General features: G+C 40.4%; 1 protein-coding gene across 2 annotated transcripts in view; it reads left to right on the forward strand.

The window, feature by feature from the left end:
* Positions 1-221: 221 nt before the first annotated feature.
* Positions 222-17696, forward strand: part of DDC (dopa decarboxylase) — a 109487-nt gene continuing 92012 nt past the window's right edge. The window contains exon 1 of one of the 2 annotated variants that reach the window (XM_075212641.1): positions 222-267. The gene's annotated coding sequence lies outside the window, so the exon portion shown is untranslated. Of the gene's footprint in view, positions 268-13832; positions 13904-17696 lie in introns of those variants that run through there. The other variant, XM_075212639.1, reaches the window with a different exon arrangement.

A 17696-nucleotide genomic window follows, 5' to 3' on the forward strand; every position in this document is an offset into this window, starting at 1 on the left:
GATGATCCTATTATTCAGAACTTGTTTATTTAATAGAAATATGCAGTGATAATGAACCCTTTTGGATCCTACACAATACTGTACAATTGTGATAGGTCATAGATTTAGTTTTTTTGGGGAAGAGATGCAGATGTTTGCTGAGTGTCATACAAGTATCTGATTGGCTAGAGGGGAGTGGATGTGTCCGTTTTTCTAGTGTGAGCTGCTTAACCAGTGCATCATATCTGAGAGAGAAGCTGCGGGAGAGCCAGGAGATTTACACAAACTGTAAGTAACATTCTCTCTCCTCTAGCAGCTTTGTCTAGTTTATCCCAAACAGATAAATAAGTGGATTAGTGCAACTCTCTGCTGCTTTGACATTTATTGGTCACTTGTAATGACCAAGATTACTATTGCTACTATACCAGATGTATCATAATACAGTCTGAGGTTACTATTTATTAAATGACTTCTGTTTTTATTTTACATGGGAATTACAGAATGAGATAAGGAGGGAAATAATAACCTTTGTAATTCACCATAAATGAAACAATTTTGTATTAAATAATGACCACAATGTTTTTGTTTTATTTGCTTTTGACAGTGTTATATATAGTACTAAATATGTAGAATGACCTAAGATACTTGTTAGGATTGTATCCATCCTCCAAAATGTAAAAAAATGGCTCATTCACTTGCTCACTTGTCATTTCACAATGATTGTTCTGATTTACCCAATAATTTACCAACTGCAGTAAACTGAGCTAAAGTAAATTCTTGATTTCAAAAGTGATTTTAAATAATTATTTAATTCTGTCTTATACGGCAATTGTAAAATCAGTGGTAAAGGCAGAAGCAGACCATTGGAGGCACCTACCTGTAATAACATATCAGCAGGGATTTTAAATAAGTTAATGAATAAATAGCAAAATCAGGCGCTAAAAACTAATGCTCTATAAATACTTCCTTTGTAATCTGCTGCTCTCAAAAACAGTGTACTGAAACCTGTACACATAAACAATATAAATAACAATAACGAGAGTACTGATGTACAAATATTACAAATTTATTTCAAATCAAATGATAAAAACACCACCAGGGCTTTTCTTTCCCGACATCAGCGCAGATATGGGGTGGAGGGGGAGACAGGGACATATCCTAAGTTCAAAGTACAGAGAGCAGATCTATTCCATAATTTATGGAGCTGTCGAAAAATTGATAAGTTTTGAAATAAGGTGGTTAATTTCAGTAAGACCTGTCATGACATATGCATAACAAAACATTTACAGGACCTCCTGTTTGCTGGTTTTGTTGCTTGGAAAGACAGCTTGCAGTCTAGCACATTATATCCTGTCTTAACAGTTATTGTCACTGTTGCCAAGCAATTGATGCTGCGGCAATGGACATTCCTGTCTCCACCTCTCCTCAGTACACTAAAACTGGATCTGCTGGGTATTATATATTTATATAGGAGAGCCAATCTCCCAGATATAGAAAAGCAGTGGAAAGATTCTATTAAAATTGAGGTGTATACCTCAATTCACTAGATGTCATGGTCAGCGGCATAGCTAGCGAGCTGTGGGCCCCTGTGCAGGGAAGGAGGGAACCAGGGCCCACAGCTCGCTAGTTCCCTGTATAGCGGCCCCATTATCTCCATGGGCCCTGATGCACCGCACCTGCTACACCAATGGTAGTTCCGCCACTGGTCATGGTACAAACTAACATTATGAAGCTGTTTGAATCCACTGAGTGATATTTACTACTACGACTTGACTAGTGTGTTAAGATATATTTTCCCTTGATTGGTGGCCCTCTTCTCATTTTAATTTCCCTTTGACTCTGCAAATTGCTTTCCATCCTTGTCCTGCCTCCCTTCCCCCTCCCATCCTCCCTTTTCCCCTATATTTTGTGATACACTACCCTTTCTGTTTTAGATGTGAGGTAGAGACATAGAGACGCACAACTGTTCAGATTTTAATTTGTCTTTTATTATAAAGGTTTAGTCTCACCATTGATTAGTTTACATCTCTTTTCTTTCTGCTGTTTTCTAATTTTTATTTTTTATTATCCTACACAAGGTTTACTCAGTACATCTCTCTGCAAATGTATTGTCTTCTCCGGGTTTTATATGTTTTCACATTTTTATGTCATTTGTCTTGTAAGATGACTTGTTGTTGATTTATGTTTCTTTTCAGGCTTTGATGTACAAATGTATTGAACGATTTTATGTTTTTGTACTCCTATTGTGATTTTCTTGTGATGTTTTCTGATCTAACCTTCAATAAAAAGAGTTTGGAAAAAAAAAAAAGGATCACTTATCTTAATGTCTAAGGCAATTGCTGTCTACAGTGATTTTCCTAATAAAAATCAAAATGTGAGACACACGTTTGTGTTACAGAATGCGATGACTGTAGGAAGAATGTGGTCTTAAATTAAGGCTGTCTTAAATACTGGATCTAGTGAACAAGATCATCTTGAAAATCAACTTGTCATTAGCCTCCAGGTACGATAGTAATGTGGCACAAGCTTTTGAAACATCCTGTAGATGTTAAAAATGAAATACTTACTACAGTACCTGGAGGCCATTTGCATGCTGATGTTAAAAACAAAAATTGCTGCATTTCACAGTAGGGGTAATGAATAGAGTCTCTTTGCCCTCCACTTGGACCTCTCCTCAATGATCACCCTGAGGGGAGGTCATAAAAAGTTGGCACGTATGCCTTAAATATTAAATTGTCATTTTTATGTCCAGGTTAATTGGAATCAATGTATCATCTATTTGTTGATAAATTGCAATGTTTCAATTAACAAGTTACCATCAGTCAGATCTGGTTTTGCAATAAAATTAATACTTTCTACAGTAATAAGTGGTGTACTCAGATAATTTACATACGACCGTGACAACGTGTTTAGGGGATCATGATGACAGCTTGAAAGCTAGTCACACATAGTCCATTCCTGTCATATGCCACAATTGCCTGGCCACAGGACCAACGGCAGATTTGGCAGCATCATTTCCAGCATGACTGGGGTCTGTTAATTCATAAGGCAGATAATGTCTTACGATTGCATTTACCAACATGCCTGGAAATAATCTAATCAATTTCAATCACTTTTTTACAATCACACAATGTATGCTGGCAACAGAATACTTGTAAAACTATGAATCATTAATTCAATCTAACAATACTTTGTATTTGTGGTGAATGCCAATTGGTCTGTGAACACTTTTTGCTGTGTTTTTGGTAATTCCATCATTTGCTTATACATCAGTGAGTATTCAGGTTGTGACACAATCCTCTGAATGCATTGCAAGCAAATACACTATGCATGGTTGTAAAAATGAATGTGCATACAAGCCAATAGACTAGTGCTGTGCTTGCAATAGTAGCTGTGAACAGGACACATACAATGGCAGGACACTATTACATGCGACCAATTTTTTTAACTGTGTTTCATAATTGCTAAATACTGTAACTCTTTCACACTGCTGAATAAATATATGACAGCCAAATGCATAGCAGACTGGCAGCAGTTTATTTAGAGACAGGCCTGACAGTCACATGCAAAATGATCACAGACGCTGCAGCAAGCATGTGTAGTGTAACATAGTCCTAATGAATGATTGCGGAGGAAATAACACAATATTTAGCACAGAGTGTTTCTTTCACAGACAACTGTACAGAACTCTGGTGCACCTCATTGTGCAGCAAATTGGACATTTAGAATGTCATACTAGTTATGCTTTCTTTGTCAGGTGTAAGTTATAGTAGGACCTTGAATCTGATGAATTTATTATTCATACCCTGTTCATTTAATATAAATGTTTAGAGTTACTGGACCCTTTCAGATCCTACATAGTAGTGTATGATAGGGAAAGTTGATAGATTTTGTCTATGGACAGGAGATGCAGCTGATTGCTTAATGACATGCGAGTGTCTGTGATTGGCTATGCCGGTTTTTATAGTGTAAGCTGCTTAACCCACTCTCGTCTCTCCCCCGTCCGCTCCATTCTCAATGCGGCCGCAAGACTCATCTACCTCTCACGCCGCTCCTTCTCTGCCTCCCCTCTCTGCCTTGCCCTTCACTGGCTCCCCTTCCCCTACAGAATTCTTTTCAAACTCCTCACCACCACTTACAAGGTGCTCTCCCACTCTACTGCCCCTTATATCTCCAACCTCCTCTCCATTCACACTCCCGCCCGCTCCCTGCGCTCGGCCACTGACCGTCGCCACTCTGATCACCTCTTCTCATTCCAGAATCCAGGACTTTTCCCGTGCAGCCCCCCTTCACTGGAATGACCTCCCTCGCTCCATCCGCCTCTCTCCCACTCTGTGCTCCTTCAAACGTGCACTCAAAACTCACCTCTTTCTCAAAGCCTACCGACCATCCACTTAACCCCTATTTCCTCCGCTCATTCTCCCCTCTCTCCCATTGCCTCAACCGGCTCCTCTTGTGCCTGGTCTGTCAACCTTCCCTTAGGATGTAAGCTTGAATGAGCAGGGCCCTCTTCCCTCCTGTCTCCTCACCTGTTCTTCTGCTCCATGCTTATTGCAGCAGCCTTCCTGGAGTTTCTGAAGTATTGGTATTTTTGTTTATTGTTCTGTACTGTTTCACCCTGTATAGTCTACTGTTTGTACAGTGTACGGCGCTGCGGAAATCTTGTGGCGTCTAACAAATAAATGATAATAATAAATGATAATAATAATATCTGAGAGAGAAGCTGCTGGAGAGCCAGGAGATTTACACAAACTGTAAGTAACATTCTCTCTCCTCTAGAAGCTTTGTCTAGTTTATCCCAAACAGATAAATAACAGGATTAGTGCAACTCTTTGCTGCTCTGACCTTTATTGGTCACTTGTAATGACTAAGATTACTATTGCAACTATACTTGATGTATCATAACACAGTCTGAGGTTAATATTTATTAAATGATTTCTGTTTCTATTTTCCGTGGGAATTACAGAATGAGATAAGGAGGGAAATCAAAACCTTTGTAATTCTCCAAAAATGAAATTAAATCCAGTGAGATTTTGTAATCAATAATGACCACAATGTTTATATTTCATTTGTTTTTAACAGTGTTGCAGATAGTACTAAATTTTTAGAATTACCTAAGATACTTGATAGGATCCTATCCATCCTCCAAAATAGAAACCAAACTTTACTGTAATTCATAAATAAGTGGTTTTCTCACTTGAGCAAATGTGCCAACCTGAAGCATTTCACAATGATTGTTCTGCTTTACCCACCTATTTATCAACTGCAGCAATCTGGGCTGAAGTAAATTCTTGATGTTAAATATGATTTTAATCAATTATTTAATTCTGCCAAATATTGCAATTGCAAAATCAGTGGTAAAGGCAGAAGCAGACCATTGGATCACACAGAAATGGTTCATATTTGCATTTGTTAATTGGTACACTGCTTCTCCTGCTACTCTACTTGGCTAGCAGAGTTTATAGTCTGCTGGTTCAGCCTACTTATAAGTCACATTAGTATACTTCAATAGCAAAAAGAGAGCACTGCTTTTAATTGTTCCTGCGGCAGGGGCGGGCTGGGCCGGACACAAAAAAGGCTATTTTGGGCCGGTAAGTCTATTACTTTGTGGCTGGTCTCTCCTCTGGGACCAGCCACCTTCCATCATTGGCCGTGGATCCGAGTCCCCTTCCCCTCTCCCTTTCCTCCCCTGGTGTGGCCAACCATATGACCTGATGTCAAATGGGTCACACACCATGTGACAGGTGCCGTTGCGTTTGTGAAGATCAGCATGCACCGACGGAACAAGATAAGTGGTGTGTGTGTGTGCTGTCAATATAATGTGTGCCTGTGTGCTGTCAACAGGGCCGTCATCAGGGGGGTACTGCTGTGAGGGGTCCGGACTGAGTAGGGGTCCCTCAGTCTGACTGACAGCGCTGCCTCTTCTTTTCTGCGATGCTGAAGCTCCGCCTCCCAGGCTCTGATAGGCTGAGAGCGCGGCACAGTGACAACTTCACTGCGCGCCGCGCTCCCAATGTATCAGTGACCGAGAGCTGCAGCATCGCGGAGGAGAAGGTAAGTCAATTAGATATTCATTTTATAGGAGAGGGACAGATAGAAGAGGGGACATTAACTGTGCTGGGGGGGGGGGAAGAGAGGTGGACATTAACTGTGCCTGGGGGTGGGAGAGGTGGACATTAACTGTGGGGGTGGGGAGAGAAAGTGGGACTTTAACTGTGGGGGTGGGAGGAGAGAGGGGGACATTAACTGTGGGGGTGGAAGAGAGGGGGACATTAACTGTGGGGGGATGAGGGGACCTTAACTGTGGGGTGGAGAGGGGAGACCTTAACTTTGGAGGGGGCATTAACTATGATTGGGGGGAGGGGAACATTTATTGGGATGAGGGAGTGGGGGGAATGTACTATGATGAGGGATAGGGGGCGCATGTATGGCGAAGAGAGAGAGGGGCACATATATGGTGAGGGGGGGGCCCTGCCAGATTAATTAGTACTGGGCCCCACAGTTTCTGATGGCAGCCCTGGCTGTCAATATAGTGTGTTAATTAATATAGTGTGCTAATTAATGTGTAGTTTCCTCTGCAATTATTCATTTTTATGTAGCCACTTTCAAGTTATTAAACTGTTGACTACGTTGCAATACAAATACATATAACAGTATCTGTGGTCATTTTACTTGTGACTGTCAGGCAATCTATAAACACCAGTAGCCAGTCCATCTATGTATTTATGTATTTGACTGTTGTATGAGAGAGTTGCAGCACACAGCAATTCTTTAAAAAGATGGACGCATGTAATCAGGGCCGGTGCTAGGGTCCACGGCGCCCTAGGCATTTTTAAAAAAGTGGCGCCCCCCCCCCCACCCTTTCTGTTTTAGATGTGAGGTAGAGACACAGAGACGCACAACTGTTCAGATTTTAATTTGTCTTTTATTACAAAGGTTTAGTCTCACCATTGATTAGTTTTCATCTCTTTTCTTTCTGCTGTTTTCTAATTTTTATTTTTATTGTCCTACACAAGGTTTACTCAGTACATCTCTCTGCAAATGTATTGTCTTCTCCGGGTTTTATATGTTTTCACATTTTTATGTCATTTGTCTTGTAAGATGACTTGTTGTTGATATCTCTTTCTTTTCAGGCTTTGATGTACAAATGTATTGAACGATTTAATGTTTTTGTACTCCTATTGTGATTTTCTTGTGATGTTTTCTGATCTAACCTTCAATAAAAAGAGTTTGGAAAAAAAAAGGATCACTTATCTTAATGTCTAAGGCAATTGCTGTCTACAGTGATTTTCCTAATAAAAATCAAAATGTGACACACACGTTTGTGTTACAGAATGCGATGACTGTAGGAAGAATGTGGTCTTAAATTAAGGCTGTCTAAAATACTGGATCTAGTGAACAAGATCATCTTGAAAATCAACTTGTCATTAGCCTCCAGGTACGATAGTAATGTTGCACAAGCTTTTGAAACATCCTGTAGATGTTGAAAATGAAATACTTACTACAGTACCTGGAGGCCATTTGCATGCTGATGTTAAAAACAAAAATTGCTGCATTTCACAGTAGGGGTAATGAATAGAGTCTCTTTGCCCTCCACTTGGACCTCTCCTCAATGATCACCCTGAGGGGAGGTCATAAAAAGTTGGCACGTATGCCTTAAATATTAAATTGTCATTTTCATGTCCAGGTTAATTGGAATCAATGTATCATCTATTTGTTGATAAATTGCAATGTTTCAATTAACAAGTTACCATCAGTCAGATCTGGTTTTGCAATAAAATTAATACTTTCTACAGTAATAAGTGGTGTACTCAGATAATTTACATACGACCGTGTCAACGTGTTTAGGGGATCATGATGACAGCTTGAAAGCTAGTCACACATAGTCCATTCATGTCATATGCCACAATTGTCTGGCCACAGGACCAACGGCAGATTTGGCAGCATCATTTCCAGCATGACTGGGGTCTGTTAATTCATAAGGCAGATAATGTCTTACGATTGCATTTACCAACATGCCTGGAAATAATCTAATCAATTTCAATCACTTTTTTACAATCACACAATGTATGCTGGCAACAGAATACTTGTAAAACTATGAATCATTAATTCAATCTAACAATACTTTGTATTTGTGGTGAATGCCAATTGGTCTGTGAACACTTTTTGCTGTGTTTTTGGTAATTCCATCATTTGCTTATACATCAGTGAGTATTCAGGTTGTGACACAATCCTCTGAATGCATTGCAAGCAAATACACTATGCATGGTTGTAAAAATGAATGTGCATACAAGCCAATAGACTAGTGCTGTGCTTGCAATAGTAGCTGTGAACAGGACACATACAATGGCAGGACACTATTACATGCGACCAATTTTTTTAACTGTGTTTCATAATTGCTAAATACTGTAACTCTTTCACACTGCTGAATAAATATATGACAGCCAAATGCATAGCAGACTGGCAGCAGTTTATTTAGAGACAGGCCTGACAGTCACATGCAAAATGATCACAGACGCTGCAGCAAGCATGTGTAGTGTAACATAGTCCTAATGAATGATTGCGGAGGAAATAACACAATATTTAGCACAGAGTGTTTCTTTCACAGACAACTGTACAGAACTCTGGTGCACCTCATTGTGCAGCAAATTGGACATTTAGAATGTCATACTAGTTATGCTTTCTTTGTCAGGTGTAAGTTATAGTAGGACCTTGAATCTGATGAATTTATTATTCATACCCTGTTCATTTAATATAAATGTTTAGAGTTACTGGACCCTTTCAGATCCTACATAGTAGTGTATGATAGGGAAAGTTGATAGATTTTGTCTATGGACAGGAGATGCAGCTGATTGCTTAATGACATGCGAGTGTCTGTGATTGGCTATGCCGGTTTTTATAGTGTAAGCTGCTTAACCCACTCTCGTCTCTCCCCCGTCCGCTCCATTCTCAATGCGGCCGCAAGACTCATCTACCTCTCACGCCGCTCCTTCTCTGCCTCCCCTCTCTGCCTTGCCCTTCACTGGCTCCCCTTCCCCTACAGAATTCTTTTCAAACTCCTCACCACCACTTACAAGGTGCTCTCCCACTCTACTGCCCCTTATATCTCCAACCTCCTCTCCATTCACACTCCCGCCCGCTCCCTGCGCTCGGCCACTGACCGTCGCCACTCTGATCACCTCTTCTCATTCCAGAATCCAGGACTTTTCCCGTGCAGCCCCCCTTCACTGGAATGACCTCCCTCGCTCCATCCGCCTCTCTCCCACTCTGTGCTCCTTCAAACGTGCACTCAAAACTCACCTCTTTCTCAAAGCCTACCGACCATCCACTTAACCCCTATTTCCTCCGCTCATTCTCCCCTCTCTTCCATTGCCTCAACCGGCTCCTCTTGTGCCTGGTCTGTCAACCTTCCCTTAGGATGTAAGCTTGAATGAGCAGGGCCCTCTTCCCTCCTGTCTCCTCACCTGTTCTTCTGCTCCATGCTTATTGCAGCAGCCTTCCTGGAGTTTCTGAAGTATTGGTATTTTTGTTTATTGTTCTGTACTGTTTCACCCTGTATAGTCTACTGTTTGTACAGTGTACGGCGCTGCGGAAATCTTGTGGCGTCTAACAAATAAATGATAATAATAAATGATAATAATAATATCTGGAAGAGAAGCTGCTGGAGAGCCAGGAGATTTACACAAACTGTAAGTAACATTCTCTCTCCTCTAGAAGCTTTGTCTAGTTTATCCCAAACAGATAAATAACAGGATTAGTGCAACTCTTTGCTGCTCTGACCTTTATTGGTCACTTGTAATGACTAAGATTACTATTGCAACTATACTTGATGTATCATAACACAGTCTGAGGTTACTATTTATTAAATGATTTCTGTTTCTATTTTCCGTGGGAATTACAGAATGAGATAAGGAGGGAAATCAAAACCTTTGTAATTCTCCAAAAATGAAATTAAATCCAGTGAGATTTTGTAATCAATAATGACCACAATGTTTATATTTCATTTGTTTTTAACAGTGTTGCAGATAGTACTAAATTTTTAGAATTACCTAAGATACTTGATAGGATCCTATCCATCCTCCAAAATAGAAACCAAACTTTACTGTAATTCATAAATAAGTGGTTTTCTCACTTGAGCAAATGTGCCAACCTGAAGCATTTCACAATGATTGTTCTGCTTTACCCACCTATTTATCAACTGCAGCAATCTGGGCTGAAGTAAATTCTTGATGTTAAATATGATTTTAATCAATTATTTAATTCTGCCAAATATTGCAATTGCAAAATCAGTGGTAAAGGCAGAAGCAGACCATTGGATCACACAGAAATGGTTCATATTTGCATTTGTTAATTGGTACACTGCTTCTCCTGCTACTCTACTTGGCTAGCAGAGTTTATAGTCTGCTGGTTCAGCCTACTTATAAGTCACATTAGTATACTTCAATAGCAAAAAGAGAGCACTGCTTTTAATTGTTCCTGCGGCAGGGGCGGGCTGGGCCGGACACAAAAAAGGCTATTTTGGGCCGGTAAGTCTATTACTTTGTGGCTGGTCTCTCCTCTGGGACCAGCCACCTTCCATCATTGGCCGTGGATCCGAGTCCCCTTCCCCTCTCCCTTTCCTCCCCTGGTGTGGCCAACCATATGACCTGATGTCAAATGGGTCACACACCATGTGACAGGTGCCGTTGCGTTTGTGAAGATCAGCATGCACCGACGGAACAAGATAAGTGGTGTGTGTGTGTGCTGTCAATATAATGTGTGCCTGTGTGCTGTCAACAGGGCCGTCATCAGGGGGGTACTGCTGTGAGGGGTCCGGACTGAGTAGGGGTCCCTCAGTCTGACTGACAGCGCTGCCTCTTCTTTTCTGCGATGCTGAAGCTCCGCCTCCCAGGCTCTGATAGGCTGAGAGCGTGGCACAGTGACAACTTCACTGCGCGCCGCGCTCCCAATGTATCAGTGACCGAGAGCTGCAGCATCGCGGAGGAGAAGGTAAGTCAATTAGATATTCATTTTATAGGAGAGGGACAGATAGAAGAGGGGACATTAACTGTGCTGGGGGGGGGGGGAAGAGAGGTGGACATTAACTGTGCCTGGGGGTGGGAGAGGTGGACATTAACTGTGGGGGTGGGGAGAGAAAGTGGGACTTTAACTGTGGGGGTGGGAGGAGAGAGGGGGACATTAACTGTGGGGGTGGAAGAGAGGGGGACATTAACTGTGGGGGGATGAGGGGACCTTAACTGTGGGGTGGAGAGGGGAGACCTTAACTTTGGAGGGGGCATTAACTATGATTGGGGGGAGGGGAACATTTATTGGGATGAGGGAGTGGGGGGAATGTACTATGATGAGGGATAGGGGGCGCATGTATGGCGAAGAGAGAGAGGGGCACATATATGGTGAGGGGGGGGCCCTGCCAGATTAATTAGTACTGGGCCCCACAGTTTCTGATGGCAGCCCTGGCTGTCAATATAGTGTGTTAATTAATATAGTGTGCTAATTAATGTGTAGTTTCCTCTGCAATTATTCATTTTTATGTAGCCACTTTCAAGTTATTAAACTGTTGACTACGTTGCAATACAAATACATATAACAGTATCTGTGGTCATTTTACTTGTGACTGTCAGGCAATCTATAAACACCAGTAGCCAGTCCATCTATGTATTTATGTATTTGACTGTTGTATGAGAGAGTTGCAGCACACAGCAATTCTTTAAAAAGATGGACGCATGTAATCAGGGCCGGTGCTAGGGTCCACGGCGCCCTAGGCATTTTTAAAAAAGTGGCGCCCCCCCCCCCCACCCTTTCTGTTTTAGATGTGAGGTAGAGACACAGAGACGCACAACTGTTCAGATTTTAATTTGTCTTTTATTACAAAGGTTTAGTCTCACCATTGATTAGTTTTCATCTCTTTTCTTTCTGCTGTTTTCTAATTTTTATTTTTATTGTCCTACACAAGGTTTACTCAGTACATCTCTCTGCAAATGTATTGTCTTCTCCGGGTTTTATATGTTTTCACATTTTTATGTCATTTGTCTTGTAAGATGACTTGTTGTTGATATCTCTTTCTTTTCAGGCTTTGATGTACAAATGTATTGAACGATTTAATGTTTTTGTACTCCTATTGTGATTTTCTTGTGATGTTTTCTGATCTAACCTTCAATAAAAAGAGTTTGGAAAAAAAAAGGATCACTTATCTTAATGTCTAAGGCAATTGCTGTCTACAGTGATTTTCCTAATAAAAATCAAAATGTGACACACACGTTTGTGTTACAGAATGCGATGACTGTAGGAAGAATGTGGTCTTAAATTAAGGCTGTCTAAAATAATGGATCTAGTGAACAAGATCATCTTGAAAATCAACTTGTCATTAGCCTCCAGGTACGATAGTAATGTGGCACAAGCTTTTGAAACATCCTGTAGATGTTGAAAATGAAATACTTACTACAGTACCTGGAGGCCATTTGCATGCTGATGTTAAAAACAAAAATTGCTGCATTTCACAGTAGGGGTAATGAATAGAGTCTCTTTGCCCTCCACTTGGACCTCTCCTCAATGATCACCCTGAGGGGAGGTCATAAAAAGTTGGCACGTATGCCTTAAATATTAAATTGTCATTTTCATGTCCAGGTTAATTGGAATCAATGTATCATCTATTTGTTGATAAATTGCAATGTTTCAATTAACAAGTTACCATCAGTCAGATCTGGTTTTGCAATAAAATTAATACTTTCTACAGTAATAAGTGGTGTACTCAGATAATTTACATACGACCGTGTCAACGTGTTTAGGGGATCATGATGACAGCTTGAAAGCTAGTCACACATAGTCCATTCCTGTCATATGCCACAATTGCCTGGCCACAGGACCAACGGCAGATTTGGCAGCATCATTTCCAGCATGACTGGGGTCTGTTAATTCATAAGGCAGATAATGTCTTACGATTGCATTTACCAACATGCCTGGAAATAATCTAATCAATTTCAATCACTTTTTTACAATCACACAATGTATGCTGGCAACAGAATACTTGTAAAACTATGAATCATTAATTCAATCTAACAATACTTTGTATTTGTGGTGAATGCCAATTGGTCTGTGAACACTTTTTGCTGTGTTTTTGGTAATTCCATCATTTGCTTATACATCAGTGAGTATTCAGGTTGTGACACAATCCTCTGAATGCATTGCAAGCAAATACACTATGCATGGTTGTAAAAATGAATGTGCATACAAGCCAATAGACTAGTGCTGTGCTTGCAATAGTAGCTGTGAACAGGACACATGCAATGGCAGGACACTATTACATGCGACCAATTTTGTTAACAGTGTTTCATAATTTCTAAATACTGTAACTCTTTCACACTGCTGAATAAATATATGACAGCCAAATGCATAGCAGACTGGCAGCAGTTTATTTAGAGACAGGCCTGACAGTCACATGCAAAATGATCACAGACGCTGCAGCAAGCATGTGTAGTGTAACATAGTCCTAATGAATGATTGCGGAGGAAATAACACAATATTTAGCACAGAGTGTTTCTTTCACAGACAACTCTACAGAACTCTGGTGCACCTCATTGTGCAGCAAATTGGACATTTAGAATGTCATACTAGTTATGCTTTCTTTGTCAGGTCTAAGTTATAGTAGGACCTTGAATCTGATGAATTTATTATTCATACCCTGTTCATTTAATATAAATGTTTAGAGTTACTGGACCCTTTCAGATCCTACATAGTAGTGTATGATAGGGAAAGTTGATAGATTTTGTCTATGGACAGGAGATGCAGCTGATTGCTTAATGACATGCGAGTGTCTGTGATTGGCTAGAGGGGAGTGGATATGCCGGTTTTTATAGTGTGAGCTGCTTAACCAGTGCATCATATCTGAGAGAGAAGCTGCTGGAGAGCCAGGAGATTTACACAAACTGTAAGTAACATTCTCTCTCCTCTAGAAGCTTTGTCTAGTTTATCCCAAACAGATAAATAACAGGATTAGTGCAACTCTCTGCTGCTCTGACCTTTATTGGTCACTTGTAATGACTAAGATTACTATTGCAACTATACTTGATGTATCATAACACAGTCTGAGGTTACTATTTATTAAATGATTTCTGTTTCTATTTTCCGTGGGAATTACAGAATGAGATAAGGAGGGAAATCAAAACCTTTTTAATTCTCCAAAAATGAAATTAAATCCAGTGAGATTTTGTAATCAATAATGACCACAATGTTTATATTTCATTTGTTTTTAACAGTGTTGCAGATAGTACTACATTTTTAGAATTACCTAAGATACTTGATAGGATCCTATCCATCCTCCAAAATAGAAACCAAACTTTACTGTAATTCATAAATAAGTGGTTTTCTCACTTGAGCAAATGTGCCAACCTGAAGCATTTCACAATGATTGTTCTGCTTTACCCACCTATTTATCAACTGCAGCAATCTGGGCTGAAGTAAATTCTTGATGTTAAATATGATTTTAATCAATTATTTAATTCTGCCAAATATTGCAATTGCAAAATCAGTGGTAAAGGCAGAAGCAGACCATTGGATCACACAGAAATGGTTCATATTTGCATTTGTTAATTGGTACACTGCTTCTCCTGCTACTCTACTTGGCTAGCAGAGTTTATAGTCTGCTGGTTCAGCCTACATATAAGTCACATTAGTATACTTCAATAGCAAAAAGAGAGCACTGCCTTTAATTGTTCCTGCGGCAGGGGCGGGCTGGGCCGGACACAAAAAAGGCTATTTTGGGCCGGTAAGTCTATTACTTTGTGGCTCTTCTCTCCTCTGGGACCAGCCACCTTCCATCATTGGCCGCGGATCCGCGTCCCCTTCCCCTCTCCCTTTCCTCCCCTGGTGTGGCCAACCATATGACCTGAGGTCACATGGGACGCACACAATGTGACAGGTGCCGTCGCGTTTGTGAAGATCAGCATGCACCGACGGAACAAGATAAGTGGTGTGTGTGTGTGTGCTGTCAATATAATGTGCGCCTGTGTGCTGTCAACAGGGCCGTCATCAGGGGGGTACTGCTGTGAGGGGTCCGGACTGAGTAGGGGTGACTCAGTCTGACTGACAGCGCTGCCTCTTCTTTTCTGCGATGCTGAAGCTCCGCCTCCCAGGCTCTGATAGGCTGAGAGCGCGGCGCAGTGACAACTTCACTGCGCGCCGCGCTCCCAATGTATCAGTGACCGAGAGCTGCAGCATCGCGGAGGAGAAGGTAAGTCAATTAGATATTTATTTTATAGGAGAGGGACAGGTAGAAGAGGGGACATTAACTGTGCTGGGGGGGGAGAGAGGTGGACATTAACTGTGCCTGGGGGTGGGAGAGGTGGACATTAACTGTGGGGGTGGGGAGAGAAAGGGGGACTTTAACTGTGGGAGTGGGAGGAGAGAGGGGGACATTAACTGTGGGGGTGGAAGAGAGGGGGACATTAACTGTGGGGGGATGAGGGGACCTTAACTGTGGGGTGGAGAGGGGAGACCTTAACTTTGGAGGGGGCATTAACTATGATTGGGGGGAGGGGACATTTACTTTGGGGGGGGGGGACATTTACTGGGATGAGGGAGTGGGGGGAATGTACTATGATGAGGGATAGGGGGCGCATGTATGGCGAAGAGAGAGAGAAGCACATATATGGTGAGGGGGGGCCCTGCCAGATTAATTAGTACTGGGCCCCACAGTTTCTGATGGCAGCCCTGGCTGTCAATATAGTGTGTTAATTAATATAGTGTGCTAATTAATGTTTAGTTTCCTCTGCAATTAATTATTTTTATGTAGCCACTTTCAAGTTATTAAACTGTTGACTACGTTGCAATACAAATACATATAACAGTGTCTGTGGTCATTTTACTTGTGACTGTCATGCAATCTATAAACACCAGTAGCCAGTCCATCTATGTATTTATGTATTTGACTGTTGTATGAGAGAGTTGCAGCACACAGCAATTCTTTAAAAAGATGGACGCATGTAATCAGGGCCGGTGCTAGGGTCCAATTCTGTGGCGCCCTCCAGAGCCCGGCGCCCTAGGCAAGTGCCTAACCTTGCCTAATGGGAGCGCCGGGCCTGCATGTAATAGTATACGGATATCGGATGTGTTCTGTTCATAGCTACTATTACAAGTGTAGTTTTAGTCTACTTCTACAGTGGTTCTGCAATTAAAAATTAAACAGTTTGAATATATGTGAGTTACAAAAAGTGGTGGCTGTAGGAAGAATGAGCTCTTTTACAGTAATTATTATCTTGAAAATCAACATACAAATGTCTTTCAGATAATGTAGACTGGTTATTCAAGCTTTTAAAACATACAGTAGATATTGAAAATAGTTCTGAGTGATGCCTATTTTGCACCATGCAATTCATTGTCTTTTATTAGATTATTATTATTATCGTGTTTGTAATGCAATAAAATATTGTACAGTGCTGTACATTGAGGGGATAATAATACAAACAAATTACATATAATAATATGAAACAAAAGATAAAGATGGTCCTGCCCAGGGATGTAGTCTTTCTGGCAATGGTGAATCTGTTAACAGTCAGACTGTCGCCACCAAAAGATTGACAGTCTGTTTGTTGACAGCTTCAGTCTGTCGATATGGTTAAAATATGGACAAGAGGACTGTGGACAGTAAAGTCAGTGGCTATGGGGACACTTTATGCAAATCTGAGCCTGTTTATGTGTAATCAAATAAACAAAGGGGAAGAGCTCTCACTATGGTCTGATTATGAAGCACCTCATATATTATTACAATTTGAAAAGAGAGAGAGAGCACAATAACCCAGCATGCAAATTTGCAAATGCCTCTTGTATCAATAAATGGTACCATATAATGTAAAGATGTATTTAGAATAATTGTATGATATTTACTGGACCCACATGCAGAATAAATTAAAATAGGTATGAATCAATTTTGTAACAGGTGTTAGAACTATATACCTGTACTACATGCATCAATATTATATACCTATGAACTTATGTGAGATATGGTGACATAAGGAGGAATGCCAAATTGCAAGTGAAAATCAATTCTTTCTTTGCTCTAATGGCTTACACCCGACTAGTGGACTTTGTCAAGGATAGATGCTAGATATTGTGGAATTTATACATAGTCTATCTCCACATTGATTGGATGGTTATTCTTTTATTTGCAAATCATTTAAAAACATTAAAAACATTTAAAATAAATCAATATAATCTTAAAATTAGCCAATCACGTGTCTTAGTCTAAGAATAGTCCATCTATTTCTATTCACATGGAAATCTAAATATGAAAATTAAAAATAGGTAAATAAAAATTAATGAATAAATAATGAAAAATAGGAAATAAAAATAAATAGAAATACAAAAATAGAAATAAAAATAAGAATGAATATAAGTAAAAATAAATATAAAAAATATATAAATGAATCCATAAAGTAAATGAAGCTGGTGTATAATCTTCTCCCTTATACATCATGTAAGGGGGATTGAGAAAAGGGAACCATGACTGTACACTTTTTATCATTAAAAAGGAACCTAAATCAAAGTCACTGTTCAATACGTGACAAATTTTCGAAGAAGTCTCCTCCTCAAAAGAACCTTTCCACATGTCGGATCCCTAGAAATGTCAGCCTTTTGGGGTCACACTTCTGCTTGTTTATAAAATGATTAGAGACCTCCAGAGACATAGTGTCTCTGATCATTTTATAAACAATCAGAAGGAAGGG

This window comes from Mixophyes fleayi, chromosome 5 (genome assembly GCF_038048845.1).
Source record: "Mixophyes fleayi isolate aMixFle1 chromosome 5, aMixFle1.hap1, whole genome shotgun sequence".
In the NCBI taxonomy this organism is placed as follows: domain Eukaryota; kingdom Metazoa; phylum Chordata; class Amphibia; order Anura; family Limnodynastidae; genus Mixophyes; species Mixophyes fleayi.